Here is a 10,061-nt window from a genome sequence, read left to right on the forward strand (position 1 = left end):
AGTTTTAAAAAAAGATTCAAGCAAAGAACGCTTTCTAGAGAGGGTTGCCTGTGGGCAGAGAAGGGCAAAGGAAACAATGCTGCTTCCAAATTTATTGCTGTCTTATGTTTACCTTGAGAACTGTGGTCTACCTTCTGTGGTCTGCGCTAATCAGATGTTTACTCCCTCTTCACATAGATTGCAGGAGTTTGGGGCCCTAGTTGGTCATCTCTCTGTCTTGGAGACTATAATATTGGAGGAGGGGGAGCTTCTTCTGCAATTCAATTGTATGTTAATGAGGGTGCTGGGGTCATGACCTGGCAGACTTCATCTTAGTGTGCCTGTGGTATTAATGAAACTTCTTAACTACATTGAGAAACCTATGGCCATCAATATTAATTTTACAGTGACCTTGGTAGACCCTGTCAGGAGTTAGCCCCACTGATCTTTCCTTCATAGTGTATTTCTTAGTTGTCTTTGTTTCCTTGTGTTTATTCTCAGGTTAGTAACCTGCAATAGATGCAATTCTAACATAATCTACAGTCCATGTTCAAATTTTGCTCACTGTCTCAATTAAGACTTAAGTAATACTTTGTTGATTCAATATCTACAATCATAAATGTTTATGTACTTAATAGGACAGCTTAAAAATATATAGTTTTATACATTGCTTACAAATTTATTTTTTAAGATCTCATACTCCCTTCTCAGTATTTTGTATGCCAATAGAAAATCAGCAAGTACATAAAAATTTTAACATCACTAATGTGACTAATGTTTATAAAGTACATTTACTCTCCAAAAGAAAAATATACATTCTGTTCAAGTGCACACGCAAAATTTACCAAAAGACACTATATAATACATCATAAATTTAAAAGGATTCAAGTCATTCAAAACACATTATTTGACCATATTGTAATTAAATTGTAAGTTAATATCTATATGTATCTGGAAAATATCCAAACATTTGGAAAATAAATAATCTAAATATACCATGTGTTAAAGTAGAAATCAAAGGGGAAATTAGAAGCTAATTAGGACCGAATTAAAATAAAAACAGTCCAAATTTGTATGTTGTTACTATGTAACTGCTGAATGAAAGGAACTTTTTTTTTAAAGAAAAAAATCTCTAATGAATGACCTCAGCTTCTACCTGAAGAAACTAGAAATATAAAACCAACTATAACTGAAAGTAAGCTGAAGAAGGGAAATAAGAGACATCAGAGTGGGGAATCAAAGATGATGAAGTAGAGGAAGACTGCATTTTCCAGTTTGCCCCATGGCTAGAAGCAAGAGTTCTCAATGAGATTGGTGACAGAATTGTAATTCAACATTGGATCATCAGAAACTCAAAGAGATGCCGAAATTCTATTACCACACAAGCATCTATAAAATTCAGAGGATCTTTAGAGACTACTGTGAAAACTTATATGCCAATATAATAGAAAGTCTTGAAGCAATGGAAAGATTTTCTAGATACATACCACCTAGTAAAATTAAACCAAGAAGATATATAAAACCTGAAGAGACCAATAGCAAGTAATGAGATTGAATGGGTAATAAAAACTGATGTTTGAACAAAGAAAAACCCAGGAACAGAAGATGTATTCCAGGCAAATGCAGGTGAAAGGTCAGAGGGCCCCTTTCCTAAAATAGCACCCACTCATCAGTCAAAGGCTCCATTGTAGAAATAGTAGGTCAAAATTCCTGGGACCCTGATAGTCCTAGCCACACTATACTTGTAGGATAGAAGTTTAAATCCCATGTGTGGCATACAAAGAATACTAAAGAGTTCCATCCTCGACCAGCAGTCTGTGTGCAAATAGTGGTGTAACTGTGACAAAATTAGGCCACTGTTCCTATCTCTAGCTCCAGAGCTGTAGCATAGTTTTTTCCCAGAGGGAGAAGCAAGTTATGAGAGAGAGAGAGAGAGAGAGAGAGAGAGCGCACAAGCGTGAGCGAGTGTGCTATGAAGCTGTCTCCATGGGAATTGACTATGAAAGATAATATGGAAAGTGAAACAACAGAGATTTGGGGTATTGACAATGAAGAAGGCTGGTAGTTCCATGAGGGAAACAAGTTATACCAGAAGTTTACCAGAATAAACTAGACAAAAACATTCTAGAAAGAATAGTCCTGGTATTAGGGGTCAGATAGATGAAAATGGTAGAACACAAAGTTAAGGAGAATAATTCTATATAATGGACCCACTGTTCTGACCTCCACATACTTTTTTTTGCCAAAGAGCAATTTGCCTGCAGCCTAGCCAGGCCTAAGTGGACAGGATATGTCACAATCCTCAGCAAACTGAGGGAGGGGCAAAAGTCAGGTAATCAGTGTAGGTAATTAAGGATGATGGTTGAGAGAGGATGAAGACTGGTTAACAAAGAACAATGGGTTGATAATGGTCAACCTCTGGATTGTGCTCCTAGGCACTCTGGGTTGCTAACAATTAACCTCCATGCTTCTGTTCCTTCCTGTTCTGAGGTTCTGTAAAAAAGCAAGTCGCACCCCCTTTCATGGACTCTTGGCTCTGAGGTTCCATTTCTCTTCGAAAACTCTGTCCCTATCACTTTCTTAGTAAAACTTTCTCTCTATGCTTGCCTCAGCATCTCTTGTGTTTATTCTTCAACACTGGGGAATAAGAACCTGTTCCCCATCTGCAATGGACTGGTATCACTGGAATCAGAATCTGAAAACCTGGTCTCAAAGACTATTTTTGAAAAGCAGACTGAACTTAATTGGATCATTGTAGTGTAATTTATATTCCAGATCATTGTGTAAAACAATAACTATCAGCTTGAAATTAGTAGTGACTAACCAAAAGGGACAGTTTTATAAAGAGATTAGGGAAAAAGGGAGTTTTGCTGGGAACATTGCTATTCGTGGCTCACTGTGAAAATGCCCAGGGCTTCACCATTCTGAGGAACTAAATCAGAGGCTGCACTTTGCAAGGGAATTAGACTTCATTACAATAGCCCAGACAAGTCAAAATCCTCAAGCAGGCAAACACAATGCCTGGTTTGTGTGTGTGTGTGTGTGTGTGTGTGTGTGTGTATGTGGCAGGGGGATCAATAGACACATTGTCATAATACATAGTCTACAATATTCATTTTTAAACAAAAGCAAATTATGAGATACAAAGAAGTAGGAATGTGTGACCATACACAAAGAAAATTCAGGTAACAGTGCCCACAAGAAGAAAATGTAGCCCCAACTCTCCATCATGTTGGCTTAGGAACCAATTTCCTCAACAAGACTCCTAAAGTGCAAGAAATAAAATCAAGAATCAATAAATATGATAGTATCAAACTAAAAAGCTTCTTCACAGCAAAGGAAACAATTAAGAATGTGAACAGAGAGCCTACAGCATAGGAGAAATTTTTTTGACACCTGCACCTCAGATATGGCATTAATCTCCAGAATATATAATGAATTCAATCTTAACACCTACCCCCACCCCCCAAAAAATCCCAATCAATAAATGGGCAAAGGAACTGAACAAGTACTTCACAGAAGAAGAAATACAAATGGTCAACAAATTTATTAAGAAATGTTCAACATCCCTAGCAATTACAGAAATGCAAATTTAAAAACTACACTGAAATTCCATCTTACTCCAGTCAGAATGGCAATTATCAAGAATGCAAGCAATAAGTGTTGAGGACGTGGGGGAACAGGTATACTCATACATTGCTGGTGGGACTGCAAATTAGTGCCACCACTCCGGAAAGCGGTATGGAGATTCCTCAGAAAACTTGGCAGGAATTACCAATTGACTCAGTTATCCCATCCCTCAGTATATACCCAGCACACTACAGTGAAGTAGCCACATCAATGTTTATAGCAGCTCAATTTTACAATAGCTATGCTATGAAAAAAACCTAGGTGCCCTTCAACAGAAAATGGATAAAGAAAATGTGGTACATATACACACAATGGAGTATTACTCAGCTATAAAGAAGAATGAAATTATGGCATTTGCCAATAAATGTTTGAAACTAGAGACTATCATGCTACATGAATAAGCCAGTCTCCAGAAAAAAAGGCTGAATGTTCTTTCTGATATATGGATGCTAACACACAATAAGGGCATGGCAGGGAGAATAGAAGTTCATTGGATTAGACAAAGGGGAATGAAGGAAGGGAATGGGAATGGGAATAGGAAAAACAATAGAATGAATCACTCATAACTTTCCTATCTTCATATATGAACACATGATTAGTGTAACTCTACATCTTGTTCAACCACAAGAATGGGATCCTAATTAGAATAAGTTATATTCCATGTATGTATAACATGTCAAATACATTCTACTGTCATGATGTATATCTGTAAAGAAGAAATAAAAAAAGAAAATTTGGATAACAGAAATTGCCTTTATATTTAGCTAAAACATTAAAGCATCTCTAATATGTTGAAAGAACTAAAGAAACCCATGATTAAGGACATAAAGGAAGATTTGATGACAATATCTCAATAAAGAGAAAAATATTATGAAAAAAATAGACATTTTGGAGTTCAAAAGCAACACATCTAGTGTGGGACACTGCCTGTAAATTATTTGAACTTATATGAACATCTATACTCAGTCTTGAGCCGGGAAGGTTTAGGTTTGGCATTGCAAACTATTTTGTGGACCTTCCCACTCAATGGATTGCACAATGCATGTGACCTCTGCCTTGGCTCTGCTAGGAAGACCACTCTCATAGCTCTGAAGTTGGGCGTAACCTGTTGGAAACTGGACAGCCCACTCCTACCTTAATTGGCAAAGAACATTCTATGGAAAACCTTTGATGTTTCCTCATTTAAATAAAGCAAACGCAGGCTCTCACTCTTTTTCCAGTGTGGAAGCTTAATACTTAAGATGGAAGAGCTGTTCTGCCCTTTCTTTCTTTCTTTCTTTTTAAAATTTATTTATTCTAATTTGTTATACATGATGGCAGAATGCAATTTATTTCATGTTACACATATAGATCACAATTTTTCAGGTCACTAATTGTACACAAAATATTTTAACACTATTTTTGTCTTCATACAGGTACTTAGGGTAATGATGTCTAACTTATTCCACCATCATTCCTACCTCCTTGCCTTCTTCCTTCCCCTCCCTCCCCTTTGCCCTATCTAAAGCTTCTCCATTTTTCCTATGCTCCTCCCCCATCACCATTATGAGTTAGCATCCTCATATCAAAGAAAACATTCGGCCTTTGTTTTTTGGGGGTTGGCTTGCTTCACTTAGCATTATCTTCTCCAACACCATCCATTTACCTGCAAGTGCCATAATTTTATTCTCTTTTAATGCTGAGTAAAATTTTATTGGGTTATAAATACCATATTTTATTTATCATTCATCTACTGAAGGGCATCTAAGTTGGTTCCACAATTTAGCTTTTGTGAATTGTGCTGCTATAAACATTGATATTGCTGTGTCCCTGTAGTATGCTGTTTTTAAGTTCTTTGAGTATAAACTGAGGAATGGGATAGCTGGGTCAAATGGTGGTACCATTACAAGTTTTCCAAGGAATCTCCATACTGCTTTCCATATTGGATGCACCAATTTACAGTCCCACCAGCAGTGTATGATTGTGCCTTTCCCCCCCCACATCCTCTCCAACATATATTGTTGTTTGTATTCTTGATAGCTGCCATTCTGACTAGAATGAGATAAAATCTTAGAGTAATTTTGATTTGCATTTATCTAATTTCTAGAGATGTTGAACATTTTTCATGTTTGTTCAATGATTTTATATCCTCTTCTGAGAAGTATCTGTTCAGTTCCTTGGCCCATTTATTGATTGGGTTATTTGTTTTTTTTTTTTTTTTGGTGTTAATGTTTTTGAGTGCTTTATATATCCTAGAGATTAGTGCTGTATCTGATATGCTTCTAGTAAAGATTTGCTCCCATTCTGTAGGCTTTCTTCACTTCATGATTGTTTATTTTGCCAAGAAGAAGCTCTTTAGTTTGAATCCATCCCATTTATTGATTCTTGGTTTTAATCTTGGGCTATAGGAGTCTTATTAAGAAAGATGGGGGGCTGGGGATGTGGCTCAAGCAGTAATGCTCTTGCCTGGCATGTGCGGGGTGCTGGGTTCGATCCTCAGCACCACATAAAATAAAATATTGTATCCACCGAAAACTAAAAAATAAATATATAAAAAATTCTCTCTCTCTCTCTCTCTCTCTCTCTCTCTCTCTCTCTCTTCTCCCTCTCTCTCTCTTTAAAAAAAAAAAGGAAAGTTGAGGCCTAATCCAACATGATGAATATTTGGGCCTAGTTTTTCTTCCATTAGGCACAAGGTCTCTGGTTTAAGTCCTAGGTCCTTGATCCACTCTGAGTTGAGTCTTGTGCATGGTGAGAGATAGAAGTTTAATTTCATTTTGTTACATGAGGATTTCCAGTTTTCCCAGCACCATTTGTTGAAAAGGCTATCTTTTCTCCAATGTATGTTTTTGGTGCCTTTGTCTAATATAAGATAACTTATATGGGTTAGACTCTGTGTCCTCTATTCTATACCATTGGTCTACCAGTCTATTTTGGTGCCAATACCATGCTGTTTTTGTTACTATTGCTCTGTAGTATAGTTTAAGGTTTGTTATAGTGATGCACCTGCTTCACTCTTCCTGCTAAGGATTGCTTTGGCTATTCTGGGTCTCTTATTTTTCCAGATGAATTTCATCATTGCTTTTTCTATTTCTATAAGGAATGTCATTGGGCCTGCCCTTGCTTTCTAAAATTACTTCCTGTGCCTTGTGATTTCTTCACCGCCTTTTTTTCCCTTGGCTTTATTTTGCAGCCAGCCTACTCCACCAAAGAGAAACCTTCACATCTATCACTTGCGGGGCATGTGGACAGGAAACTAGTAACAAAGGGTCTCAATAGTAAATATGATTTAGAAAAAAATCAGTGGATTTGAAGATTACTGGATGCAGATTATGCAATCTAAATGACAGAGGGAGAGGGAAAAGTGAAAAACAAACAGAGCTACAATAAAACATGGAAGCCATTTAACACATTAATATAACCTTAACAGAAGTAGTCTGAACAGAAAGAATAGAGAGGGAAAGGAACAGGAAAACATCAATCAAAAATAGTATTTTGTCACTACAAAGTCATATATAGTCATATAGGTAGAGTTATTAGATTAAAAGTCCTTTAAAAATTGATAAAATGAGTCTCCAGAGACTTTCCATGAATAAAACTCACAAGGAGGCTGGGCGTGGTGGCACATGCCTATAATCCCAGCTGCTTGGGAGGCTGAGGCAGAAGGATTGTGAGTTCAAAGCCAGCTTCAGCAATTTAGCAAGGCCCTAAGCAATTTAGTGAGACCCTGTCTCAATAAGTAAGGAAGGAAGTAAATAAATAAATAAATAAAAATTAGAAAAAGAGCTGGGGAAGTGGCTCAGTGGTTAAGTGCCCCTAGGTTCAATCCCTAGTACTAAAACTCAAAATGAAAATGACTAGCACTGCTAGTTTATTTTATGTGTAAACTTGACAGAGCTGCAGGGTGCCCAGATTAAATATGATTTTAAATGTGTTTGTTGAGGTTATTTCTGGACAAGATTAACATTTGATATCTTTGAGAATCAGTTGACTGTTTATGGTTGTATTTATTTTTGGGATCTCTATTCTGTTCCATTGGTCTTTGTATCTATTTTTAATTAAATACCAGAGTATTTTGAATACACTTCACTGTCAAGTTGGGACATCACATCCCATCTTCTCCTGCCTCAAAATAAGATTTATATCATCACTCTGCTGTTTCTCAGGACTTCAGACAGAATTATACCAGCAGGTTCCCTGTGTCTCTTGCTTTCAGATGGCACATTGTGAGACTTTCTTGGTCTCCATAATCATGTAAATCAATCCCTTGAAGATACCAATTTATGACTCTCTCTCTCTCTCTCTCTCTCTCTCTCTCTCTCTCTCTTTCTCTCTCTCTGTTTGTTTGTGTGTGTGTGTGGAGAGATTATGAGGATTTGTGATCACAAACCCTCATAGATTTCTATTACTCTCTCCTCCTTCTCTCTCCTTCTCCAGTTGTGCTCACTGGTACCTGCAGAGCATTACTGGTTGTAGGACTCCTTTTGAATACCAAATTCTGCAGAAGCTTAATTAAGTCCCTTATATAAAAGAACATAATATTTGTATCTAACATGAACACATGCTCTCATATACTTTACATCTTCTCTAGATTACTTATAATAGCTAATATGATGTAAATTCTATGTAAATAATCATCATCAGATAGAAAATTGGTGATACAGAAAAAGAAAATGAAAAAAAACCTACATTGGAATACAGGAAACACCTATGAACCTTTGAAATGCAAATCAAAGTTCTAAGCAAACTGTCCATGTCCTTGGCCAGAAAACTTGCCCTCAGAAAGTAGCATAATATGGGTCATACACAAGTACAAGGAAAACTGGCTTGAAATTGAATAACTCTAGACCTCATTTGCTAGCAATTCTCTAGCTAAATATTAATAGACAAGACCAAAGAGTTGCTGTCTCTTCTGGAGATGGCCCCTATTCTCCCTTAAAAGTGAGTTCCAAGCTATACCAAAGCTTCTCTTTCTCAAGATGTGTATTTCTTGCTTTACCCCAAAAGATGTCTATTGAGAGAGCACACATTCTACCTTGAATTGTGTATTTGCTTTCCTAAGTAAATCTAGTTTTGTCTCTGACTCATGGTGCTGAAATTATTTTCCTTCACATATTCCAAGGACCTCACTAGTCTTCAGTCAAGGGCCCCTTCTTTGGGAACTCTTCCAGTGATAATCATGCTTTATTTTTTAGTGAATCAAGGATGCAAAATCTGCACATGTTCAGAACAGATGCTTCCCCCCAGCCCTAATATTTGTGATACATACTTGGATTGAATTTGTGAATGAAGAATGCAGATTTGCTTTTAATCTAAAAAAAAAAAGTCCTGGAACTGAGCTGTTTGTTGTTTTCTACAATAAAATATATCAGGCACTAAATTTATGGTTTGTTTTTAGGGTCTCCGTTCAATTTCTAAAACTCTGTCAACATTATTCATTCTTTGTGGGTTAAATGTTTCAAAAATTGAACACGTTAATTTTTTTCATGCATAATCTAACATAACTTTATACATGTTCTTTATTGGGATGACATTCTGTTAGGAATACTCCATTGTTTTGAAATTTTACAATTATTATTTAGTAGTATTTCTTTGTGATACCAGTTATTGAAATCAGGGGCATTCTACCATTGAGGTGCTTCTCCAGCCTCTTATTTTCTGAGAGAAGGTCTAGCTTGCCCATTCTAGCTCTGAATTTGCCATTTCCTGGCTCAGGCTCCCCAGTTGTTGGGGTTACAGTCCTGTGTCACTGGCCTGGCATACGTTTATTATATTCAAAAAATACTCTTAATCATGGCATTGTACTTCCTTGAAGCAGGTGCCAAACTATTTTAATGCAGCAATATTTTACATATTGCTATTTCTTAGGGTTTTTTTTTGGGGGGGGGTGTTAAAATATACTCGTTGTTAATTCAGGTTTTTGTTTAACACTGATGAAGTTGACAATGCTTTTGTAATGTCCACAATACACTAAGGAGAGAGAAAAACACATTTTGAGATTTTTATTGGAATTTTTTCAACGAATAGTCTTCCTATTAATTTCAGTATCGCAGAGGTACGAATCTGTACTATTTATTTTCTTCTTTCGCATGTGCTCGTTTTTTTTTTTTGATTTAGCTTCCATTTGCCTTTGAGTGATTTTGATAAGCTAGGTTTCTTATTCTGCTACCACTTTTTTCCTCCCAGACACAATCTCTGATGGTGTCAGATGAGTTTTTTATTGTATGGATTTATCTACTTTCCAGTTTCTAAAAAGTGAGATTGACAGACGGCTTTCCTTTCCTTGACAGTTCTGCGTGTAAACTGCACACAAGCCACACAAGGAACTAAGAATCCGTAGGGGAACCAGGAATGGTTGCTTGAGACACCCACACGGACCGCAAACCCTAGAGCTAAATCCACAGTTCCCCGCAATTCCTAAGAATTGGTCCCGGGGCCTCATGGGAAAGGTAGTTTTTCATTATTGCGCCGGG

This window comes from Ictidomys tridecemlineatus, chromosome 1 (genome assembly GCF_052094955.1).
Source record: "Ictidomys tridecemlineatus isolate mIctTri1 chromosome 1, mIctTri1.hap1, whole genome shotgun sequence".
NCBI classification, from domain to species: Eukaryota; Metazoa; Chordata; class Mammalia; order Rodentia; family Sciuridae; genus Ictidomys; species Ictidomys tridecemlineatus.